This window comes from Parasteatoda tepidariorum, chromosome 2 (assembly GCF_043381705.1).
Source record: "Parasteatoda tepidariorum isolate YZ-2023 chromosome 2, CAS_Ptep_4.0, whole genome shotgun sequence".
NCBI classification, from domain to species: Eukaryota; Metazoa; Arthropoda; class Arachnida; order Araneae; family Theridiidae; genus Parasteatoda; species Parasteatoda tepidariorum.
In genome coordinates, this window is record NC_092205.1 from 69599794 (window position 1) to 69627101 (window position 27308).

Below are 27308 nucleotides of genomic sequence, written 5' to 3' on the forward strand. Positions count from 1 at the left end.
TCAACTACGCAGCTTTGTAATTTTGAACCCAATTCAGAAGACATGGGAACTCCTGGATCAAGTATTGGGAGCAATTTTACTTTGTGGAGGACATTTTGATGGAACTAACCCTCATTTGCTTTACATGGAGAGGAAGATCACTAGAACCTCCCACGGTTAGCTCCCACTAGTTAGCTCTAACCCATTATTCGTCTACCACTGAAGATATTTCACTGTGGAGGGTGCTAGCCAGATGCGGAATTCGTATCGACCAGCTATCGCTGGAATTCTGACCCGGTTCTCTTCATTCGACGGAAAACTCTCTATCGCGTTGCTTGCCGTAATTTTTGCAACAATTCTTTTAGGTAAATTTTCCTTCTAGAGGATATTTCCGTATCGTGCTCTTACACGCCAACTACAATCGCCAAGTCCCCAAATGAGTTTTATGCTTAATTTTAAGGAATAAATAAATAAATAAACATATACAGGTTAGCTCGGGATGGCTACGAGTTATACCTTTCCTGTTAGTACCATTCTAGTTTTTTTGCGGGATGCTGCCCAGAAGTTGCCAAATCTTGGCAACCATTCTGCCACTGATAGCATAGTGTTCCCTTTCTTCCTTTTTTGGTAAGTAAAAAATACAAAACTGAAAATTAAATTTAACCAAACAAATAGCTTCTACGCCACCTTCTAAGGCATGATATCAAATTTTACTGCATTTGATAAAATTTGTCTCATATTATAAAACAATATTTTATTGTTAATTTTACCAAAATGTTTACCAAAGCTCTTTGGGAAAATGTATCGATTTTTTTGGTATTACCATAGAGCTAGGAGCATGGTAAATTTAATCATGTTTTGGTAGTTTTGACTATACCTTTTTCTCAATGCAAACAGTTTAAAATGTGGATTATCATTTTATTGTTCCAAGACCTTCAATTCATGGTTTTTTCTCAAACGATGACGACGCAAAAAATTTTAAAAAAAATATACATAAGAAATATATTAAGATGTTCCAAATTACTAATTTCATTTTGATTGTAAGACGCACACTCAATTGTCCGTTAAGTCATAGTTTGATTATATTTTTATTTTTCAATCGCTATTAAATAAATCTGGAGAATATTCGATTTTATTTTATTTCTATTATTCTTGTTCTAATGTAGAATAAGCACACATTCAGCTAAAGTCTTGGTATTCATAATAGTACTTACACAAGTATTAAATATACAGCAATAGTATTTCAAGTAGTCAACAGGGAAGTAACAGATAAAATAAAATGTACATATTGATAAAGTTAAGGGTAGTTCTTCTTTTTACGGGCAGTTCTTTTTTTTACATCATCAATGGCGGGGCGGATTCTCATGAAAGTTTAATCAATTGCTCAAGCTTCTATCTATTTACTCGAGTTTGAAGTATTTGAACATATAATTTTGTTTGATATTATCCGTTAAATATTTTCTCCTTTTGAATCAATTGACGGTCGATATTTTTCTCATTCTAAAAGAAATAAAATTCATGAATTTGATAAAATTAATATCTGGTATGGAATCAATAAAAATATTCGGTATATTAGGATATATTAGATGTGAGCAAGAAAGGGAGAAAATGAATTGTATGAATTACTTTAGATTTCATTAAAGTTATGAGTATGAATTTACTTAATTTTTAATAAAGCGTGAATAAAAGAGAGTTTAACTACCTTAATGTTTTCGAATTTATATGAATTATTCTAATTTATATTAATGGATTCAAGAAAAAAATATTCTGTAAATTAAGACATGTCAGATGAGAGGAAGAATAGGAAAAAAAATGAGTTGTATGAAGTTCGTTTTATTAATTTAAATTATATGTGTGGATTTACTTCATTCTTAACATAAAACATGTAAATAAAAGGGAATTTAACTACTTTACTGTTTTCTAATTTATATCAATTACAACAAATTGAATTTTATCTAGAAAATTGTTGATGAACTTTAATTTAATTAAACAAATTTAGTTTAATCTAGTTAAATGAAATTTAATTTATTCCCTCTAATTTATATTAATAAAACAAGTTTTATAGTATATTTCAAAGAATTCTGCTTTGCAATATTCGGACACTTCTTTAGCAGTAAAAATGCAGCAATTAAAAACTAATTAAATATAGTTTTTGATGAAAATCGGTGTTGCCATCTGTTGAGACTTGTTTTGTGAAAAATAAAAAGGAACTTCAAAATATGCGCACAAAAAATTTATTATGATAAAATAAAAAAATAAAACTTAGTAAATGCCATTAAAGAGGAAAAAAAGAAGCATCATTAACCACCATTATTAAACGCCATTAAAACGTGAATAAAAGAACATGCTACTGACTAAAAAAAATACTTAACCTTTATAATTTTTTCTTACTTTTATATTTTAAAGATATTTTGAATTAAAAACATTTTATTTATCCTATTTATCTAGTCTTTATTTTCATTTTCAGATTTCAGGATTAAATTTAATTTTTAAAAAAAAACAAATTTCAATGAAGACTGGCGTCTTCATAATTTAGTTTAAATTCATCAGATGTGATATTTAATTAATTCTACTACAATCAAGAGCTAAACTTATAATTGAAAGACTCCTGAAATTTATACTCTTATCAAAGTGACTTTTTTGTGGCAAACTTTAATTTTGTATTGTTTCCAGATTGGTATTTTGCAAGTCTCCTAGATTTTTGTCTGGATACCGGCATAATACAAAGTTATTCTTTATTGACTACATTAAAATTATGGTGCTCTTAAGCAATGATGTTCTTTAAAAACTATCTCTTGAACAACTTGAGAATTTGGATTATAATAATAGTGCCCCTAGCTCTTCAATTTTCAAATCTCTGATAGTTAAGTTACCCAAAAATCCAAGAGAGTCCTTGACATACCATTTTTATTCAGTTGTTAGTTGATTTTTGTGAAACGTTTTTATTGTTCTTAAGTATCAAGACAATGATTATGTTACAACTCAAAGAAAAAAATCTGGCATAAGTTCCATACAGTAAGGTGAAGATCTTTAAGGTTAAATAAAACTATAATTTTGGTAATGAATCCAAAATATAAGCAAATTATACCATTCATTTGGTAATTTCTTTGTTCGCATAGCAGTGGCTTTATCAGAAATTTTGGTTTCTAAAATTATAGTTCTTATTACCCCACAATTAGTAAAACAAAAAATCAGCATTATTAAAAAATGCAGAAAAAATGTTCAAATGCTATGATCTAATGCATCATGATAAAATTACCAAATTTTACCACATTTCCACCATGACACAATATTTCATTGTTAGTTTAACCAAAGCACATAGGTAAAAATTATCGTGATTTTAGTAATCCCATAAAGCTAAAAGATGTCGAATTTTAACATATTCTAGTAGAGTTGATCAAATTTTTTAGAACTAAATTTATATATTTTAAAAGTGGCGAATCATCTATAGTAATTGTGTTATACAGGTTTCACTATATAGTTAAAAGATATAGACCGAAATAAAATTGTTTGCATAATATAAGAAGCATACATTTTGTAAATAAAAACAACAAATTAAACGTCGGTATCTTTAATATCAATACTTTCAAATCATGTATTGTTCTTACATTCCTAACAATACCGATAAATAAAATATATTGTTCGAAAATTCGACACGATTTTGTAGAAAATAATAACAAATGAGATTTTTTAATCTCAATTTCACCATCTTTTGACTCTCTACAGAATCCACAATATTTTGTAGAATAAAATATTTATAAATATTTCCTTCTCATAAAATTGAAAACACAACGAAATGTTTCTTCTCGATTTCTTTCAAAAACTACTCTATAACATAAAATGCTCTTGGATTGAAAAATATTTTTCTTTTAGATTTTTTTCCCAATCTTTTCGCAATGTATCTAAAGCCTTTCAGAGCAATACTACATTGAAATATATAATAACATCCTTTGTTTGCAAGTACTATATGAATTTTGTATCTAAATTTATTCTGTTGAAGTAAAAAATAATAATAATCCTGCTTTTTGAAAAATCTATTGGTTGTACGACATATTTCATAAAATATTTCTGCAGTGCTTATTACACTGGATGGAGTAGAGTTAAGACCACGATGAAAAAAGGTAATTCTATTGATGTCTTTATTTACTTTTTACAAATATTTTTAATGGTTCAATCTGAAAAATACTTATTTTGTTCGAAAAATTCAACAATTGAATATAATTTATTACTATTTAAGAACTAAATTCCCGGAAATTGTATTTTATTAATTTTTGCACTTTTTTTTGTTTCGATAAATCAAGCTCAAATGATTTAGAGTTTCAAAAAATATTTTTTTTTTTTATTTATTATTTTTTTTGTCTTATGCCTGTTTTAGGCAGTGGGAGGTTGCGATTGTTCCTGTTTTTCAGTGGTGCCATCTATGACCAGGAATTCGACTTCTACCGCGCCATTCACACAACCACAGTCCGTTTATAGGGTGGGCTACATTCACACACAAAGGAGAAAGGACACATAACACACCAAGAGAGAAAGAAATATCTATGCTTTGCCCGGGTTTCGAACCCAGGACCTTTCTGATGCAAGGACAGTTCACTGTCCTACACAGGCCGGTTGGCAAAAAATCTATTCGTAGATAAGTAAGATTTCAATCATTTCTGTGTTTTTGGACAATACGAATGAGCAGTTTTTCCTCCTCATGCAATACCCAATGGCAAACTTGATGATTAATTCTTACAAATTTTTATTATTAGAGTGACAGTCCGGACGGATAATATAATCACTAATTATAAAAATAAAGACTTATAAGCTTTCAAAAAATTCTAGGCTGTGAGCGTCGGTGATTTTCAGAAAATGGCACTCTATTGCTCTGTTTAACATGTAGAGGTAAAGGTGTAAAAACGATCAAGGATTTATACACTGGTTTCAGAAATTAAGAGAATTTGAAGGCTTATTCGATTGTCTCTAGAACTACAGGACCAATTTTAATGAAGTTTTATATGTACATACATTACATACAGGGTAGCTGGGTGGCGCAGTTGGTTTGTCGTCGGCCTTCTGAGCCCAAGTCTGCTGGTTCGATCCCCGGCCCAGACACCGGATTTTCGGGATGCAGAAAATCCTCAGCGGCCATGACGAATGATTATGCAGCATGTAAAAGATCCCTGGAGTGCCATTTTGGCATTTGGCATTTCCGGCAAAATTAAATTCCTAGTGCACTTTAGCATCCAAATAGAATCTCGGTGCTGCCATCTAGTGTGGAGAAACTAAACGTCCAAATTAACATGACCAATGGTATCTCACCCATTGTGGTGGTCCAGAAAGAGTGGATACCACCTCTGGAGAACGCAGTGGATCTGCTCATCGACAAGACCGATTGTGCAACTCATTGGAAATATAAAAAAAAACATTAAAAACATTAAAAAATTCAACAATTGTAATACATGCGCATTCTCGTGCGTACCACTCGTTGGAGTCGGAAGGTATGAAATTGTCGTCGAACAATTCAGGTCAATTGCCACAGGAACTGATAAACTGCCATATTTCAAGTATGAAATCACGCTGTATGGACTGTTTACCTGTAGGAGGGGACCATACCCCTATTAACCCATTTTTATTGCTTATTCTGCAACCTGTTTCATACCTTCCGACTCCAACGAGAATCACACACGATCAGGTGTTGTATTACAATTTTTGAATGGTTATTTGTTTTGTATTGTATCAATGTATGTACTTATCAAATTTCATTAAAATCGGTCTAGTATTTCTAGAGATAATCGACAAAGTCTGCAAATTCTCTTAATTTCGTACACCAGTGTATACGGGCACTTTTTCCGAAAGAGCTATGGAAAGTTTGCAAACTGGTAATAGAAACTGTAGTTGGTGTTAATTGTGGATATAAGATAGAAAAGAGCAGTTACAACCATTCATTCAACTAGATTGGAACCAGAGTCATTGGTGCTTTCTGGATACAAACTTTTGGACTGCGCCAGATAAGGCTTCCATTGAAAGCGGCCCATAATTTCAAAACTCACATACTTAGACCCATAAATTATTCTCTAAATTCTATATCCCCTGTACTTACTCCTATTCTCAACATTCTAAAGTATTAGAAGTTGGAAAGCATCAATGCTCGGCTTCATCACCCGAACATCGTGCAAGGATCAGTTGATCAAATCTCTTGACGAAAGTGCTCGCCAGAGGAGGTGGTAGACAATTGCGTTTGAAGGAACAGGTGGTTGAGTTTTCCTAAGATCAGAAACTGGCCAGTGAGGAAGAAGATAAGGCCTTCAAGAAAAGAAAGCTCGACCCACAAAAAGATACGACTTATCATTGGACTCATCAGGCTATCCTCGTAGATCCTCACCTCGTAGATAGCGATGATAATATTAATTCATCTCAAATGATGCAACTTGCGTCATTTTTGGTGAAAATTTCACTGAACGCACTCGCGGGTAATTATGGGTTCATAGTTTAATGTCTTATGGCCCAAATGTGGGAGTACTTAAATAGTGCTGGGGTGGAATGAGATAGTTACGTTTGTGATTTCTAAGAAGGAAAATTCCGTAAAAATGATTTTAATGTCATTTTTCGTTGTTCTGTCCTATTTTAAAATATTTCAAACTTTTTGGGTGTGAAGTTTGTAGGACCATACTGGCACTTCGTTTTTTAAGAGACTTTGTCACAAACGATTTGTATAAACAAAATAATTAATATTTGGTGATAATTTTGCCTCCTCTCACTTATTTAACTTTTTGTTGTTAATGCAGGTGAAATAAAATCTTGCGCTTTCCTAAAAAAAAGTAAATTTAAGTCCAAAAGAAAAATAAGATGTCCAAATTTCTACCACGTTCTCTAATATTTTTAAAGTTTTGGGATAAATTACATAACACACATTATTGAAAGAATAAATTATTATTTAAGGAGAAAAGAAGCAAATCATTATTAAGTTTTTCAGTTTACATCAATCACCATACTGAGAACCATATTTTATTGTTAATTTTATTATTAATTATACCAAAATCATTATCAAAGTGCTTCGGTAAATATTACAGAGCTTTTTGATGTTCCCTTAAAGCCAGAATCGCAATTAGTTTTACCACAATCTTATAAGTTTGACCATACTTTTTTTTCTCTGTGCAACCATCAACAATAGTAAAATTATGAGAATTAAAAGAACAAAAACATTTTTATTTTTCAAATAATTTGTACGAGGATTTTTTAGCATCTGTCTTCGTTTCATTTCCTTCAATTTATTGTTGTTTCTAATGCCTCTAGCGTACCAGCAAGCCAGCTAGATGAAACCAAGCGTACTTAAGGAATCACTCAGCCAAGAATGCGACTTCAACCCAACACATGTTACTACCCGTTTATAGGGTGGACCCATTCATACATCCATTCATTCATCCACATATCGTAATTTTGACCAGAACCAGAGAACGATCTCTTGTCTCTGGCTCAGGGTTGATCTCTACATGGAGATCAATCTCCAACTCAGTACCCGCAGAGGTTTTTATTCGTTATGAGAACATGGAGGACTTTGTGAACCGTCAGTTTTAACTTGCATCAGACACCATTTACTTGGACGGTGGGGACCGAACTCACGACCTCTTGGGCAAGGATCCAATGTCCTACTAACCAGACTACTCTGGCGCCCTTAATTTAGTTTAATTGAATTTAAACCGTTATTCTATTTAATTGAATTATTCACGTCGATTTTCACCTGATATATAGCGTTAATTTATTAAAATTAAGTAGGAATTATGAATAGTATTAGAAACAGTAACACCATTTATAGGATTTTAAGACATTTGTTTCATGAGACAGTAATATACAAAAAATAATAAGAGTTGCTTAATTTCAATCGTATTATCGTTTTTATTAGTCATAAAATCTGCTAACTAAGTATTCATAACGCCACAATTTTGAGTTACTCAAAAAATAAAATTAACTGCGAAAAATGATTTCTCTGCTCTTTTATGCGTGCTTTCAAAAATGACGTGCTTTATACAAAGAAAATTCTTTCACTTTATTGTATTTTCTGATGACCTTTTCATGTAAACTGAAAATAAAAATTTAATGGCGGTGATACTTGAGATAATAAAGAAAAGTTATGTATTTCCATAAATTTACATCCATTTAAAGTGCTTTTTAATGGATGGAGTGGTACTTAGTAAATGGCAAAAAAATTTAAATAACGCTCAAAAGATGTTTTTAGAATTTAATGGCATCGCAATAATAGATAATTACGAATACTTACAGTAAATGTGCGAAAACGAATCCACCGGAAATGGTACTTAATAATTGAAAGATTTTGTGCATTGTGCTTTTATATTAGGTTTTAATGGAATTAAGCTTTTTAATTCCATGTTTAAAAATCACAAATTCGTGCAAAGTGAATGTGAATTATTGAAGCAATTTAATCATAAAATGTTTAACTTATTAAACATAATTACAGCACACGAAATTCACTTAAAGATTTAAAAAAATCTAGAAAAATACAAAGTAAAACAAATAGTTCTAATTCATGTATTCAGGTAGAATTAGATTTGTGTAATACAATCAAGGAAAAACATGGTTTGACTTATTTTAACAGCTTTAAACAGTTTCCCGGATTTAATCTTTCCAACAATTAAAAAAAAGAAATATTTTTCTTTGATTAAATATTTTATTAAAATACATTACAGAAAATACTTGGTATTGGGTTGGGAAATTATAAAACAAATTGCTGTGAAAATATGTACCTTCGGAATTTTTTAATAAGTGCATAAAAGTTTATTTGTATTAAGATAATAGTGTGTTAATGTATTAAATATCTCTAATTCAAATATTTAAGTTTATAGATTACTTTGTTTGAGTGCTTCAAGTTTTTTTTAAAAAAACTGTGTAATTCTAGAATTTGGATACTGTTTTCTAATTAAATATGTTATGGGTACTTTGAAGCTCATCTGCGATAAATATTGAAGCCTTTACTATATTTAAAACTTACTAAAAGAAATTTTGAAGGATCATTTTCAAAAACAAAAGTAAACGATTTTAAAGTTTACTAAAACAAATTTAACTGGATCATTACAAAACTAAACGTAAATGATTTAATGATGTTTGAGAATTCAAAGCAAAAATTTTTTAAAAAAAAATTCATATGTTCCTTACCGAAATTCATAATATTTGCTTGAAAGAATTAGACCCAAGTGAACTAAAGTGTAAACATTTTTCTAATAGAAAAAAAGGGAACATCACCGACTGCTAATTTTTGCCTTTTAAGTATTCAATGGCTCATTAAAAGAAAGTACTAGAAAATGGTAAAATTTACCTTTTTACGGGATTATCAAAATGCAAATAATTTTGTTTAAAGTGAAACGGTAACGACTTTTGGTAAAATTAAGAACAATATATGACTTTTTTACCAAGCTGTTTGAAAATAATGCGGTAAAATTTGCTAATTTCACTTGGTACTTTAGAGTATGGCTTAAAAACCATTTATTTGTATAAATTTGCTTTCCAGGTTTGTATTTTTTACTACATGTGTGGTGAGAAGACCTCTAATTTTGAAAATCAGAATTTACGGTAAACCGTTATCATAAGAACGTAAAAATTACAAAATGAAAGATTTAAATATCGTACATTTTGACTTTATTACCAGAATTATGTTTTATTTCTAGAAATGCCATTACTAAACAAGAGTTTTTGCAGAATTATTTTCTCCGTGCAGTAACTTGTCTTTGAGACAGGTAACGGTAGTTAAGATCTTGACTATGGACATTTGAGTTAAAATAATGTGCTAATATGTGTAATAAATCCTGATAATTGTTTGGTTAACTGTGAGATTTATTCGGTTTCCTTAGCAATGCACCGTAAAATTGACTTTTATTTCTACGTGAAGGCAAGAATAAAGGTTTAGTTCGATTGTATTAGGAACGGCAGAGGAAAAATTTACTCGAAATAACAATTATAAATTATTAAAGTTCGAAAAAAAGGTTTTATAACATAAATTATCATTTAATTGATATATTCATAGGAAAAAAAGCATAACTTACGAATAATAATTAGTCCAAATGAAATTTATTTTGAATTTTTCAATCATGTTAACCAATTTAGTTTTTAATGCCTTTTAAGAGGCAGCAAATCAGATTTTTCCAATTACTGTATTCAATATAACTGGCTCATAGAATAGAAGGAATTTTCAAACAGTATAAGCCTGTTGGCGTAATGAATGCTTATAGATCTTTCCATAACGTCGAATTGACATAAATGTTTATTTCTAAAAAGTTTAGTAGTCAGGTAATATTAATAAATCTATGATTTTTTTTTTCGAATTTAAATCTGGAAACATTTTTTTTTTAAATATGACATAGTTCAAGTTAGTTTAAAAATATTCGTTAAAAATATTAAATTAGCTAAATAATATAACATAGTTAGAAAATATAGCATAATTAACATAGTTAAAAAATATAACATAGTTAAAAAAATATAACATAGTTAAAAAATATAACATAGTTTCTAACATAGTTTAATATAGCAATCAAGAAAATTCTATTTTTGATTCCTGCTGTTTCAAATTTTTGCATTATAAGCTAAATTAATTATTAAAAATATTTTTTTTCACATTGGGCGTTTTCTTAAAATTTTTCACAATAGCATTTTTTAAGTTAATATTTCAATTCCAGATGTATTTAAAGCATAAAGGATAAACAAAAGAAAAGAGTTTAAGCAAATAGTTAAATTATTAAATTCAAGCAATAATTAAATCTCCGTTTTCCATCGCCTCTAACTTAATATTCTGCATACTAAATTATATTAAATATTACAGATATATTTCTTAACATGTATTTTTTAATGTTTCTATTGATTCACATTTTTACGATAGCGAAAAAAATATATTAAACAGTTTTTCTCTCCTACTCTTCAATTTCAATTTTTAAAAAAAAGAATTGAAGAACCATTTCCATCCTCCATTTTCATTTATTCACCGATGAGTTTTTATCGGAAATCTTTGCCGCTGGTCTTCAGAATAGGCAGCTTATGTAATGTGGGTAAACTGGCTAAAAGATATCTGTCTTCAAAATCAATGTATTATGCATGGTTTGCTGCAGTCTAGAATTTATTTTTCCTTCATTTTCCGAGATTTTTATTAAGTTTTATTTTACTCTTTTTGAATTTTTCAATTGAAATTTGATTGCAAAATGAAATCTTTTGACAGAACTTCTTGCGCAAGAGTACCATGGGAATGATAAATCAAGTTAAAGTATTGATCAACATTGCCTAAGCTTTTCACTGGCGGCGTAGAAGTTTCTTTTTTTCTTTCAAAAAGTAAACAGAAAGACATATTTTTTTTCGTCTCTTCAAATAAGGCATTACGCAGCTTTTAAAATGTTGAGGAAGCTAATGCAAATTAAGTAAATACTTTATTCGAGAATATTTTCTGTGTAGATAGTTTCATGCGGAAAATGAAAGCAGCATTTGGGATTAAAATGATAAACTGCGTATCTTTACTTTAAATGTGAATAGTATGAATAGATCTTTTCTTTGTATTTGCTTCCAACTCTAAAGATTCTGGATGTTTAATAGTTTCAGAACTTATTAAAAAATGAAACACAACCTTAATTTAAACCAAAAATAATTGTTTATCTTAATTTTATTTCATATATATTTTGTTTCATAATTTTAAATTTTATTTTTATTTTATTTTAATTTTTTTTTTGCTTTTTATTTTTATTTTATAATTTATTTTATTTTATTTTAATTTTTATTTTAATTTTTATTTTAATTTCATTTTTATTTTTTATTTTTTTATTCTTATTTTAATTTTTATTTTTTATTTTTTTTCTATTTGTTATTTTCATTATTTCATTTTTATTCTTATTTTATTTTATTAAAAAAATCTAGAGTGTAAAATACAGATTCAAAATGATTTCTCGGAACTGATTACATCGATTTACATTACCCTACAATAATGGTAGAGTAATGTAAATCATTTTTATTTTTTATTTTCATTTTTTATTTTTATTTTTTATTTTTACTTTTTTTTTTATTTTTTTATTTTTTTTATTTTTTATTTCTTATTTTCATCTTTTTATTTTTATTCTTATTTTATTTTACTAAAAAATCTAGAGTGTGAAATAAAGATTCAAAACGATTTCCCTGAACTGATTACATTGATTTACATTAACCATTAACCCTACAACAATGGTAGACACACATTTATTTTTTGTTACTGTTTTTTTCTAATTAAGGGATTATTTTATAACTTCGAAATTGCTTAGTTTATGTAATTTCTCATATGTGTCAATAAATTTTAAAGTTTCCAGAGATATGAGAGACCTACAATTAATACTAATAAACGAAAAGTGTGTTTTGGAGCACCTTATGCCAAAAAATATAGTAATAAACTTAACTTATAAGTAACTTAAATAACTTATGACATTCACTTAGCTTATGTATTATATATAATGATTGTGCAAAGTTTAATGAACGCGTCTTAAATATTCACGGAGATGTGAACATTTTCATAAAAATTATTTTTTTTATTTTACGTTTTTTCATAACATTTACAAAATATTTAATAAAAGTAAACAAAATTTCTCAGTAATTAATTAATAAAAAATATATAATTTTAAAATTTAAAAAAATTGTTAAAAATTGTGCAAGATATGAGCATTGAAAGTAATCCTTTCATACTAGTCAGGAAAAAATTTGTTTCGGTATTTTTGTCCCGAATCGTATTTGAAAATTTATGAAGAAGAAATACTTGAAAACACGAAAAGTTCCCAGCAATTTTAAGTAGATTTTATAAATTTTCTAAAAAAAGCTTTGAATGGTAGGGAGTAATCCACGTATTTTGATTCATGTTATTAAACAAGATTTATTAAAAATGACACCGATATTATAAAGGAATATTCCCTACAAAAGTCTGTTCTATTTTCCGTGTTTTCTTTCTATATACTATCACGGTTAAGTGTCGGACAACCATTGAACAGTTTTATAATTTTTTTTTAAAATTTTGCAATATAATTCAAAAAGATCTGACTATAAGATAATCTTGACAAAGAATAGTAGTGACACACTGTAGGCTGTTAATCGTAATATTTTTTTTATTTCCAATGAGCTGCACAATCGGTCTTGCCGATGAGCAGACCTAGTGCGTTCTCCAGAAGTGGCATCCACTTCTTCAGGACCACCACAATGGGTGAGATACCGTTGGTCATGTTAATTTGGACGTCTAGTTTCTGCCACACTAGATGGCAGCACCGAGACTCTATTTGGATGCTAAAGTGCACAGGAATTTAATTTTGCCGGAAATGCCAAGAGACAATAAGGCACTCCAGGGATCTTTTATGTGCCGCATAATCATACGTCATGGCCGCTGAGGATTTTCTGCATCCCGTGAGGATTTTCTGCATCCGATGTCTGGGTCGGGGATCGAACCCGCAGACTTGGGCTCAGAAGGCCGACGACAAACCAACTGCTCCACCCAGCCAGTTAATCGTAATATTTATGATGTAAATGTAATGATTACCACTTTTTTAATTGCAAAACTTTACAAATTTGAATAAAGATTAATTATTTACTTTTAAACTATTAGCAGAAAAATAAGAGATAANTGTTTTATAAAGAAACTGATATTGAGTCAATTATAAAAAAAATCACAAATTTTACATACTTAATTAGGTATGTGTGACTTGCGTATTGAGAACTGTTTTTTTTTTGACCCACAATCGACCCATCCGATTCGGATCGACCCCCATTCGTCCCCCTGTCTGAGATCGACCCCCGCTTTTGTTAAATAGACCCCTGGGGGTCTATATAGACCACTTTGGCGACCTCTGCTGTAGGCTGTTAATCGTAATATTTTTTTATTTCCAATGAGCTGCACAATCGGTCTTGCCGATGAGCAGACCTAGTGTGTTCTCCAGAGGTGGTATCCACTCCTTCAGGACCACCACAATGGGTGAGATACCGTTGGTCATGTTAATTTGGACGTCTAGTTTCTGCCACACTAGATGGCAGCACCGAGACTCTATTTGGATGCTAAAGTGCACTAGGAATTTAATTTTGCCGGAAATGCCAAGAGACAATAAGGCACTCCAGGGATCTTTTACGTGCCGCATAATCATACGTCATGGCCGCTGAGGATTTTCTGCATCCCGTAAATCCGGTGTCTGGGTCGGGGATCGAACCCGCAGACTTGGGCTCAGAAGGCCGACGACAAACCAATTTCGCCACCCAGTCAGTTAATCGTAATATTCATGATGTAAATGTAATGATTACCACTTTTTTAATTGAAAAACTTCACAAATTTGAATAAAGATTAATTATTTACTTTTAAACTATTAGCAGAAAAATAAGAGATAAATAAAGACAAATAAGGTTTAAAAGAAAGATAAAAAATGATGCAGGCAAGAAACTATCATCACACTTTTAGAAAATGACACGTATTGCATTGAAAACACATAAAATTATTTTTAGACTTATATTCACTTATTTAAAATTGTCAATATTCAGTTTTTTTTTTTCATGAAAGTTGCTTAGAATAATACGCGAAAAGAGCGTGAAACAATACAATTTATTCAATAGAATAAACTTATTTCACTTGTTCTCGAAATAATCGTAAAAGAATATGTGCACAAAATCCTGTGTAGCTTGAGCAAGAATTAATGAGGCCTGTCTGTCGAGCTTTGAAAAGATTTGAAGTTGACGCATTGGAAAAAATTGTTTTAGTCCAGAAATAACGGGAAAGGAATAAGTGTTATAAATAAATATGACACAATGTTACAACAAGAAAGAGTTTAAATGTAAGGGAAATATATAAACTGTACACATCGCTTGCAATTCTTGAAGAACAGGGAAAAGATAAATGATTTCAACTGTGAATACTTTTATTTCTTTATTTTAACTTACGTTTATGAAAAATACTGTTTTTATATCAGCATCCAAGTCTTGGGATTTTTTTTTAATTTCTGGAAATACGCTGTGAAAAGATCCGGATCAAATTATGATAAAAAGTACCAGCACTCAGGTTGCCGGTACTTTTTACAGTAAAATCTATTTCTTTCGTAAAATCTATCGCAAAATCTGTTTCATTTTTTTAAATCTATTATTATCGTGAAATATATTTTCCCGGAAAATATGATCTACCGTAATCTGGTAAACCGTAAGTTTTACAGCAATAATTACCGTCACTTTAAATAAATAAATGTTACTTAAAAAAATGTGGCTTTATATTTGAGGGAGAAAATGGATTTTATAGTATAATGAATTTTACGGATGATGCACGCAAATTGACAATACTTTATCCTCAATTTGATCCAAAAAATTTTACAGTATAATACTCTATTGTGTGTATATACTCTATCTATACTCTATCTATGAAAGTGTACGGGTGTTAATGTGTTATTCAAATTTCAATCTGGTTGATTTAGAGGTCTTATAAGTCTAAGCAGATTTTGATTAATCTGTCTGCTACTGTCTTTAATTTTTAAAATACTTTTTTTCTGCCAATGTACTTGTTTTTTCTAAGTTTTTTCAAGCGATGATGTAATTCGTTGGAGAATTCATCTATTATTAAATTCGATTTCATTATGAAATAAATATTAACGATTTCAATGTGGACAAAGTTGATTTTCATGTATATACAATTTAGTCTTATTGATTTTGATGTTGTGATAATCTGAGCAAATTAAAGTGAAAGTGTCACTTACTGTTCTTGACAGTTAAAATACTGTTTTTTCTTCAATATACTTGTGTTTCTAACGATTTTATATTATGGTTGCAATCGATATCATTAAGGACTTGTGTAAACGACTTTAATAAACGTGTTAATTGATTTCGATGGGATGATATTGTGTGCAGTACTGGATAAAACTCTTTCTATTTTTAATTTTTTCTGCAAGTTAAAATACTGTTCTTTTTTATTTTTTTTCTTTATTTTTTTTCTTCAAATTTCTGATTTTTCTAAACGTTTTTTTTGCGCTAATAAAAATCGTTAATAGTAGAGGAATACTTTATGTTTATGATATTGGTATCGCTATAAGCTAATTAAAATGCTCCAAATAAGTTCGAATATTTCTTCTAGATTTTTTGTATAACTAATGTATAATGTAGGCTGTTGAAATAAGTTAAACTTTCCAAAACTCAGTACGAAATAGATTATATTGTTTTTTAGTGAATAAAACGAATTTATTGTTTTGAGGATTTAGTTTGGTCAACAAAATATTAATTTGCGCTAATATTCATTACAATTAACATATATCGTATATGTTTGACACAAAACTATAACATTCCTTACCTACAGTTGTATACCTAAAGACTTGAAAACAGAAATTTGTTAAAGTATTTAAATTAAAGGAAAAATTTCCAGAAAAAGTTTGTATGAAAATGTCAACTAATAGAGTCGTTCGTGATTGCTTTATAGTTTGTATCAAACTTTTACAAAAAAAGGTTTTTCTTTAAATATCAATTGATTGGTTTGTTAAATAAACAATGATTCAAATAAAGCATATTTTAATTAATGTCATAGCTAATTATTGAGTGTATCTTAAGTTTGCCCTTTGAAATACAGGCAGGCAATTTAAAACTATGTTATTTAGAGGCATAAGGAAAAGTCTCATATGTAATTGCTACAGAAGCAAAAAAAAACAATTTGCACATTTCTTATTTGCTATGTAGCAGTACTTCTTATGCGAGCAAAGGTAAAAGGTCAGTAACCCTCTGCTTTTGATTCTTTTATTCCATTTGAGAAAATGACACACAATGTGGATCCTGATCGTAAAATGACACGCTTATTAATTTCCTGAAGCTATGAAGCTAGACTACATCATCATATGAAAGTATCAATAAAGCTGGAAAAGCAATAAAATCAAACAGTTCAGGTAAACTTTCTCGTACAGTCATTATGTTGCAGGAAAACGCTGCGTAACCGACGGAATTTATTTGCGGAGAAATTTAAATATAAAGAATTGAGTCATCAATACCATAACCCAGATCTGCTTCCGCACTTTTATAAATTTTTTAGAAAAAATAGTTAAATAACAATTTATTTAATTATTTTTGCACAGTATTCAAACAAAATGATCAAATAACCATAAAAATATTTCATTCAAACTGTTAACTGTTAGAAAAAAAGTCGTTTATTATCTGCTATCAACTAATATGGTTGAACAATAAAAATTTTATTACACCAACTAAACTAGGTCCACACAATGAAGTCTTTTATTTCCTTGCAGATGGGTATATATTATAGCCGAGAAGGCAAAACTGTCAATCTCATGACCGACGAAAAGCAGGTTCTAATTCCTACAGTTCCCAATTTGTGATCTTGGATAATTAGAATACGACACCCTAATTTACATATAAATGGCAGCACTATAAAGCAATTAAACTATCTCCAATGTCCAGTAAAAGATCTTTTTAATTATTTTGGAGCCATTCTAGTTGTAAATAGTTAAAAAAAGTTTAATTTAGTATTAATGTTCTTTTAACCATAATAATTACAAATGGTTTCAAAACCGTGAAGTTAAAAATAATGTTCATTACCGTAAACTTTAGGACTGATTGGATGGACAGACTGCTGCCTGTTGTTTAACCATAATTTTGGAATGAAAATTCCAACAGTGCAAATAACTTTCAAATAGTCAATAAATTTGAACAAACGATCATGTGCTGAACACACCGGTGTCAAACGATAGAAGACAAAAGATGTTTATGAGCAACTGGTACGCACAGCAACCGATGAATTTTCCAAACATGGCACATGGAATTTTCCAAACATCCCTATCTTGGTTTTCCACCCCCGACGATGCAAATGCGGGTTAGTTAGATCAAAAAGTCTTCCACGAAGGTAATAGCTTCCCAATACTTGATCCTGGAGTGCAGTTGTCTTCCAGAGTGGGTTCAAAATTACCAGACTATTGAGTGGAACATTGGTAGTCGGAAACTCAAAAATGGGTCAGCTGTTTAAAGGGGGTTAAAAAATAAAATAAAATACTAAGCATCTGACTCGTTATTTTTTTACTTTACCTACTACAAAAAATGCCTCATAGTACGTGTAAACCTAGTGGTTAGATAAAAAGTTATTTAAAGCTATTGAATACGGTGCAGTTACCAATACAATACACTTAAAATATTTTGTGTTTATTCTAGTGTTAAATAAAAGAGTGCTTAAATTTCAAATTTATTAAATTACTTATCACAAACAGCCTAAAATATCATTAGCATTAAAGTAAACATTTAGATTAAAACTAGTGATTAGACTACAAGTCACTTACTTTCCCATACAATTTGGGAAATTCCGTTAAAAGTTCATTAATTATAAAGTCAAGACCAGTTAAAATGGATATAAAAATTAAAAATATTAATTTAAATTAAGTATGAATAATCTTTTCCATAATGGCAATCATTAAATTGAAAAGGCGTAAACAAACTGATCATTAGCAGTTTAATGAACACTCGGGCAAAAAAAATCGCGTTGTTTCCAGCAAGCCCCCGGACAGGCATCGAGTGATTAAACGTAGCTCGAATATAATCCCGGAGTGTCAATTTTTGGTGACGATTTATTTCATAATATGAACGAAAGCGTCACATCAATATTAATTTCTCGGTAAACGAATTGCCTCTCTACCAGAAGTTAAATCTCAGATTATCTTTCCTCCAAAAAGTACTTCAAAATTTTCCATTACGAACCGAAACTTTAAAGTGTTTCGAAGAAAAAAAAAGGATCATTGCTTTTCAAGTAGATAATTTTCTTTCATTAAATTAGGAAGAAATATTGATAAAATTATCCTGAAAATGTCGCGTGGGTTCTAAATTGGTGATAATTAAGCTTTTGATAAGTTATGAAACGAGCAATGTAAAGGTCGGGCTCTAAATTTTAATAAAGTCCGAAAGGCTTGTAATCGTTTTCTATTTATTTTTGTTTTGATTTTTTCATTAATGTATAGTAAATTATTTTTGAGAAAACATACATTTGCTAGATTGCTTCAATTACTTTAGAAAATATGTATTTTGTTTTGGTGCGGTAAGAATTATTCTAGTGGTCTTACCCAGAATTGTGAAAAGACATTTTAAAATTCTTGGAAATATATTTAATTATTTTTTATTAGAAATTTTTAATTTCAACAATGATGCTAAGACTATGCGAAAATACTTTAATCACCTTTTATTTCTAGGAGATAATATATATAGTCAATAAATTTAAGTCCATCAGCTAAATATAAAACATATTTTAAATTCCATCAGTACAATAATCTGTAATCTATAAAATAAATTAATAAATAAAATAACTTATGTTAGGCAATTAAAGAGGAGAAAAGATGCTTATTTTATTAAAAAACTAAATTTCAATTCATGTTTTGTTTATCCTTTAATGTTTCTCTCTCAAAACTTGACTGCAAAACTTTTTTCTCGATGTTTAGCGAGTTCTGTAGAACGATACCAGAGCATCTCCCTCCAAATTATTATAACGGTTTGAACCGTTGCCGTACTTAATTTGAAAAAATCAAATTGTCTTAAACATCAGGCAAAAGTTTAAAGAAAGTTTCTTTATTATTATGTAAAGAGACGATCTAATGCCATATAAAATGTTTTCATAACAAACTATTATTTGTATTAATATTACTTGTATATTTAACTATAATTTGTATTTTCAATTTAATATTTTTCATTAAAATAAAAACTCATTTAAACCATGCATCAGAAAATTGAAAATTCGTTTATTTCAACTCAAGTAGAGAGTTGATTCAGTAAAATTGTTCCTAAATGTCTGAAAATGATGAACTGAATTTAAGACATTTATCTGTTCTGCGTTAGTTTTCTTACAGTATCAATTGAAATATTTATAAATAAATTATTGTTAAATGAAGAATTAAGAATATTATGAATTGGATTGTTTGATAAGTCAGCACTTGAACAATTGTTTACATTTTAGAAAATTAGGTAATTTGGAGCGAATTTAATTGAATCCATGTCACGGAACTAAGCTATGAGCTTGCTGAACAATTAATTATTTTTCTTTATAGCATTCAGTTTAAAGTGTATCCAATTAATTACAAAACCTAAACTCTGAACTGGTCTTATCGAAAAGTCAGTATTTGAATGATTTTTCACATTTCAAACAAATGACACAATTTGGAGTGTTCAAAGGATCCATGACAAGGAACTCAGATATGAACTGTCTCATAAATTGACAGATTCATTATTTGGTGTTCCCTTTAAAATGTATACAATCAATAATGAAACATACTTTTAAATCTCACATTATTACTCACCAGAAATATAAAACAACGATTCCTCTCAATTCGTCTCACAACTTTTTATGTAGAAAAAAAAATAATGTGTATCATACCTACACAAATTTTTAGAAACTTTAAAAACATCATTGTACTCTTCATTTCCAAGCTATTTAAAACTTCTCTGTTAGTTATTTTTATTCAAAAACATCATCTTACCTGAAATAAAAATAAATAAATTAATTATTAGTGTTATTTGAAACATTGACATTAATAAATATTTTAAAAATACTACATTTGATTAAAGCTAACTAATGCAAATAAAGAATTAAAAAAATTTAATTAAAGCAATTAAATAAAATCAATTGAATCTCAATTTCCAACATACAGCCAAATTTTAATATTGAATTAATATTTTGTCATAATACCATCAATTTTATTTTATTTCCGGAATTCTTTTTTTTTTAAATATTCTTAAATTCCTAAAAGTAGTGTGACAAAATGCATTCAGCACCCTTCTCAAGTAAACCTATTTCAGTCCAACAACTTATGTTTAAATATTTTGAAGCATAGTAAGAAATTTATAATTAATTTATTAAATACTTATTAAATCATAATTGATTTTTTGGAACGAATATTAATTAAAAAATAATCGTTATTAACATTTTCGTATGCAAATGGAACAATTGTGAATGGGAACAGCATTGTAATATTTCTAAAAAATATCTTTTTTTATTTCTCAAAATTAGTGTTTTAAATATTTAAAAAAAATCATACATTATAAATCCTTAACACTTAAAATAGTTTTATCCTATGCTTACAATTTTCATTCAATTTATTTCATTTTTGTATAGCAAATACATAAGTAAAGTCGTTTTCACTGAAAATTTCATTGTTTAAAAGAAAGATTCTAATACTACTTTGCAAAAAATGACAACAAACGTTATACAAATTTTTCTATTTGTTTTAGCAAATTGAACAAAAATTAAAAGAGTAAAAGAGTCGACACGACTGTGTTTTTAAATGTTTCTAAAAAGAGAATTCTTTTGCTATGAATATATATGTGTATCAAATTTTTGAATACTTTTATTTATCAACTTTGTTTTTTAATGCACGGTGATAGCAAAAAACAATTAAAATTACAAATACAATGGTATTCTCTGGCACTGAAATATTAAAATTAAGAGTTTTTGAACATTATAATAGGTAATTTGTTTTATCAACTATATTTTTTAATGTATCATTCCAGCTAAAACACTTAACAATAACAAATATTAATGTTCTGAAATTGTATTACATTTAGAATTTTGTTTAAATTATAATAGGAAATTTGTTTTATCAACTATATTTTTAGTCAAAGCTAGCTAAAACACTTAAATGCAAATGCAACGATATTTTCTGGCATTGTAAGCGTATTGAAAATTATACTAGGTAATTTGTTTTATCAACTACATTTTTTTAATAAACGGTGCTAGCTATAACACTTAATTACAAATATAATGGTTTTTTCTGGTTAATAGGATATTTTTAAGAATTAAATAAGTTTTTAATCTAAGGGGCAAACTAAATCTCTTACCCATTAATTTATTTAATTATACATATAACGGTGCCTAAAAAGCGGTAAATGTTTTTTTTTCTGGCTGTGTCTTGAAAAAAATTAATTACGGCGTATTTGTGATCAGTATAAAGAAATATCAGAATTAGCAATATGAGTTTTGTGATGACGAAAAAAATACCTTCAACAAAATTGGTAGGACATTTATACTTAAACAAAGTGGATATTTTTTTATTCTTAGCTACCACTCTTTAGCTACCAAAATCAATCTAAAGTTTTTTATATTAAAAAAAAGTTCAAGGTGGAGACAAACATCTTTATTTTCAAAAAATAATGATAGAAATGAAATAATCAAATTAACACTCTTTGTCTTTTTGTAAGCCATGTTCGCAAAATACGAGCATTAGGGTCTAAAGGTATTAGGATTGAGAAAATAGTAATTTACTTGTGAGCAACATAATTTGATAACCCAAAACATTCTTCTTCTTTTTTTGCCTTGTAAATGGTATCTTACAAATTAATGATTGAATCTAGAGAAAACAAATGTTAATAACAGAAAGCAAAATAATGCTAATAACAGAAAACAGAAAAATATTAATGAATTACCATCTTTATCAAATTTCACTTTATTTATCGTATTTAACACTGACGTATGTAATCTGATTTATAATGAAGACATCACATTTCAGGTATTTTATTTTATTGATTTGAATTAATATAAAAAAAAATATTGAAATCAATATTGATGATCAGTATTGAAAAAATTTTTCCTTTTGAATTTTTGTATTATTAACCCTTTGATAACGTCTTTTGCAATAAGTGGACCAGAAGACCTTTATCATATTATAAAGTCTAAAAATATAAAAAAGATAATTGGTTTGCAAAAGCATAAAAAAAATAAAAATATTTAAAAATAACGGGCTGGCAAAAGCATAAATAAAATAAAATAAACATAAAGAGATAAATGAAAAAAATAAAAGCAGACGATAAAATTAGAAGTCAATTTTTAGAACGACAGAGTTGTTGGTTTTCTTTAGATTAGTTTTTGTTTGGAATTTGAATTCCTTATATCCCGTTACGGGTTTTTCTTGTTGTTCTATGATCTTTTCACTATCCAANAGATAAACGAGAAAAATAAAAGCAGACGATAAAATTAGAAGTCAATTTTTAGAACGACAGAGTTGTTGATTTTCTTTAGATTAGGTTTTGTTTGGAATTTGAGTTCCTTATATCCCGTTACGGGTTTTTCTTGTTGTTTTATGATCTTTTCACTATCCCTTTACGGGTAATTCATATTTGTTACTGTTTGTGTTGTTTGTGAATAAACGTTTTTTATAAAAAAAACTGAGCAGTTCTTTAATATAGCTTGATACGCTACAATACCAAGCATCTTAAGCAAAAGGTTAAATATATTTAACTGTACTTGCTGATTATAGTTTTAACCAAGAAATTAGTGCTATGCATCCAAATTAATTTCACAATAATATTTTCTCTCCTCTCTATACAATCTTGAACCCTTCATTTTCAATAGTTCTTTATTTTAAAACAAAACGCGATCAATCATCAGTATTGAGAGGAATTTCCATCAATTTTGGAATCCATTCCTTCACGCTAAGAGTGACTGAAAATAATAATATAACCTCGATGATAAGAAGATGTTGTTTGACTCATAAATCATTCATGAGTCTACTCCAGCTAAATACATGTATCTTAATTATCGCCTTTATCAAATGCCAATGAATATCTAGTTAAAAGATAGCTTCTCCCTTCGATAGCTACAACATCTATGGATGTTTAACAGTACATGCTTATCTTTTATTCCACAAATAAAATAATAAAGTATTGTTGACTAGTTTGTTGATGTGAGTAAATACGATTAGATGTGAGTAAATACATTTAAAACCTTAATGGCTGCCTTTAGATTGTATTTTTGGAATCTTTGTCGAAATTGAAATTAAACATAAATATGTTCATTATGGGTCATAAATATAAGTGAGAAATAACACAAACATTTTTAAAAATAAAGCTACGAAGCTAAGGCGAAAAAGAACAACGTTGAAAGCATATAAAGCTAAATTTTTTGAAAATAAAACTTGAAACTGAAAATTGGTTTCAAATACAAGCGAATACTTCAAAATCTCACTAGACTCTGTCCTAGTGAGAATTTAATGTACTCGCTACTGCCAACATTTGATTGGTCACTGGGAGCAATCAAATGTCCTCCACGAAGGCTAATTTCTTCCAATACTTGATTTAGAAGTTTCCTTGTCTTCTGGATTGGGCTCGAAATTACAAGGCTAAGGAGTTGAACATTGGTAGCCGTAAACTCAATATTGAAGCGACTGTTCAACGATGGTTATAAAATCTCTCAAAAAATATATTTGAGAAACTTAGTTTTGGTGATTTTAATCTCTCTTTTTTTGCTTTTCCGGATCTAAAAACAAAAATAAACTGTTTGGAAACATTTTTATTTTTACCTCACGTGAATACTCTACAGCACATTAAATTTGCTACAACAGGAAGATAAAACTCACACTCGTGAAACTTACATGATAGACATGGTGTGATAAGCAATTGATTAGATTTTTCAGCACATTAATTTAAAGCAAGAGGCAGTTGCAACACCTATAATCCTTATAATAACAGAGATTCGACAAGAGATTTATTTCTTGCTAAAAAACTTGTCGCAATACTTTGAGTGAGAGGAAAAGATTTAAGGAAAGATAATTGTTTATAGGGATTGCAGCTTATCTTACTGCTTTGTTAATGCTTGCTTTGATCAAAGACTATGGTATCGATAGGTTCAAAACGACCATGCGTCTCTCCGTCCTTGATTTCAGGGGCCCACCAATAATAACATCCAGCTAAGAACGCAGACATCTATCATCCAAAGACCCACGAGGTTGGAGCAACCACATGTCAATCCATTGGAACAGAAAGGTAGTTGTTTTTGAGGCAACAGGTTTGTTCTAAAATAGTTCGATAATATTTGCAGCAATTTGAACTGCTAGCGTGGCAACCAAGGCTCTGGCTATTGTCTCACAGAGAGAATCACCTTTAGTGGTGTGATCAATGACTACCCTGTTCTCATAAATGGCGGCAGGTCATCTTTACAGGTGAATGGTAAGTCTGTATATGGAACTGTGTTCGCCACATATATGTTTGAGGACATCATTGAGAACGCATGGTACTAACTTGCATTGGACATCGACATACTGATCTACCACTTATATTATAGTAAGTACTATTGGATACGTGAATCTATCATTTCTTGGTTTGCATTTCTGCTGTTGTTGTTGCTGTTTCTAATGCCACTTGCCACACGGGCAAGCCTGCTTGGTGAAACCGAACAAATTTAAGGCAGAGGGTGCGTTTCTTGTTTTTCAGTGGCGCCATTTGTGGCCAAGAATTCGACTTCTGCCACACCATACATCGCACCCGTTTATAGGACGGACCCATTCGTTCATTTATTCATTCATCCACAGATCGTATCGTAATTTTGAACTGAATCAGAGAACGATCGATCTCCAATTCAGTACCCCCAGAGGTTTTGATTTGTTATGGGAACATGGTGGACTTTTGCGACTCGTCAGATTTATCGTGCATCAGTCACTTTACGACACGGGGAGTCTTCGGCTTGCGGGGTTCGAATCCACGAACTCTCGGACATGGGCCCAGTGCCCTACCGACCAGGCTATCCCAGTATTTCTGGTATTAGAACAACAACCATATAATTTCAGCCGAGCTTAAACGCGTGGTTCTAATTTATTTCTGAAACCCATCTAGGGGCTATTTTTCACCAGTATAATTCTCACCTATATGTCTTGATCTTACCTAGGTACGAAATCTCCTCCTGATATTTGAATATACTGTAAAAAATATTCTCAGTGGTAAACGGATAATGTGTTAGAATCCCCTTTCCATCGAGCTAACCATGGGAAGTTTTTGTAGTTTTCCTTTCTAAGTAATGAAAATGCGGGTCACTTCCATCAAACAGAGTACTTCAAGAAGGCACCCATACTTCCACCAGGAGTTCCTTTGTCTTCTGGATAGGGTTCAAAATTACAAGGTTACCGAGTTGAGCATTAATAGTCGTAAACTTAGAACTGTGTTAGAAGTTATGCTAGATTCGATCAATCTTTACAAATTAAAGTTCCAAAGTTAACTGGAGTCTAAAATTAAGTTACAGCTATACAAATAAAGTTGCAACCTTAAAGCTGTTAAACAAGAAGTCATAAATCATTTACAATGCACTTGTCTTGTATTCGACTCACCCTGCAAATCCTAATTACTCGCCTAATCAGCAAGCAATGAATGTCAGTCGAGACGACACACCAATTCCATGACGTCATTTGTCATTGTTAGTTTCGTACATGGGGAAAATTTAAATCTCCCCGTATCAAATAATTCCTTAACTGTTGTAGATTTTCAAATATTCGAAAAGTAAGCATCAAAATACATAAAAGATAGAATTCAAAACTGTACAACCGTTTTCGAAGATTATAAAGTATGTAAAATTACTTCGATGTCGGATTCGATTATCCAACACAAACGATTCTTACTCACTTGTTAGAATTTTTTTTTTCTTCGAAATGGCACATTTGAATTTTAAGATATGCATAAACTTTTAACGATATTATAACATTTTAATGATACTTTTAATCATTAGTAAAAATAAATATCTAAATATGTCTAAAAAAGTTTTATCTATGCCTTTTAGATATCGTGATATTTAGATATTATGATCCAATATCTGAAATAAGTTATCAAAACACTGTATAATAAATTGTGCTTTAAATTATGAGTGATTTGACGACAATATTTTAAGAAAAATACTGTACTATCCAGTTTCTTGAAATTTTAAGAAATTTAAGCTAACAATGTAGGGAATATCACTGATAAGCTTTCCAGATAATTGTTTGTCTCAGATGTATTCCTTTGTTTGGTAAATGGTGATGCATTTATATAAAATTTTAATGGCCATTAAAATAAGAAAGCTCTTTAAAATTTAGATCAACGTTACATTTGGATTTTTTCAAGATGGTGGAGTTTTTTTTCACTAAAATCACAATGTAGAACATTCCATTGATCAAGGTAGCTACTCATATGGGGTTACTTTAATGAAATTATTAAAGCCAAACTGAAATTATTGAAATTTGGCTAGGGTCATAATTTTTAAATAATTTAATGTATACAAACTGCCAGTAAAAATTAATTGTGGTAATAGATATTTTAGTCGTGATAAGTACTAATCTACTCACAGAAAAAATAGCCGGAAAAAATTAAATGCCTAGCTAAAGTAATCTAGATCTGTAATGCTACTGAAAGAATTTAAACTTTAATTCAAAGTCAAAAATGTAACGTAAAAATTTCATATACTTTGAACTAGTTATAAAATTACAGCTGGTGCAAACTTTATGTTTTTACCTCAAGTTTTTCGATGCGAATTACAATTTGCCTCTAAAAGAAACGAATTCTTTGCTTTGAAATGTTACTTTCCTTTAAACAAGCGTCTTCTTCAGTGTGTGATTAGCATTTATCATGAAATAGTTAAA

The 27308-nt window shown here is 29.5% G+C and overlaps 1 protein-coding gene across 2 annotated transcripts in view; it reads right to left on the minus strand.

Moving 5' to 3' along the window:
* Positions 1–27308, minus strand: part of LOC107454120 (cubilin-like) — a 315269-nt gene that overhangs the window by 197921 nt on the left and 90040 nt on the right. Inside the window, exon 2 of one of the 2 annotated variants that reach the window (XM_071177704.1) lies at positions 20238–20417. The exons of the other annotated variant lie outside the window; for it this stretch is intronic. The gene's annotated coding sequence lies outside the window, so the exon portion shown is untranslated. The remainder of the gene's footprint in view (positions 1–20237; positions 20418–27308) is intronic. 2 annotated transcript variants of the gene reach the window in all.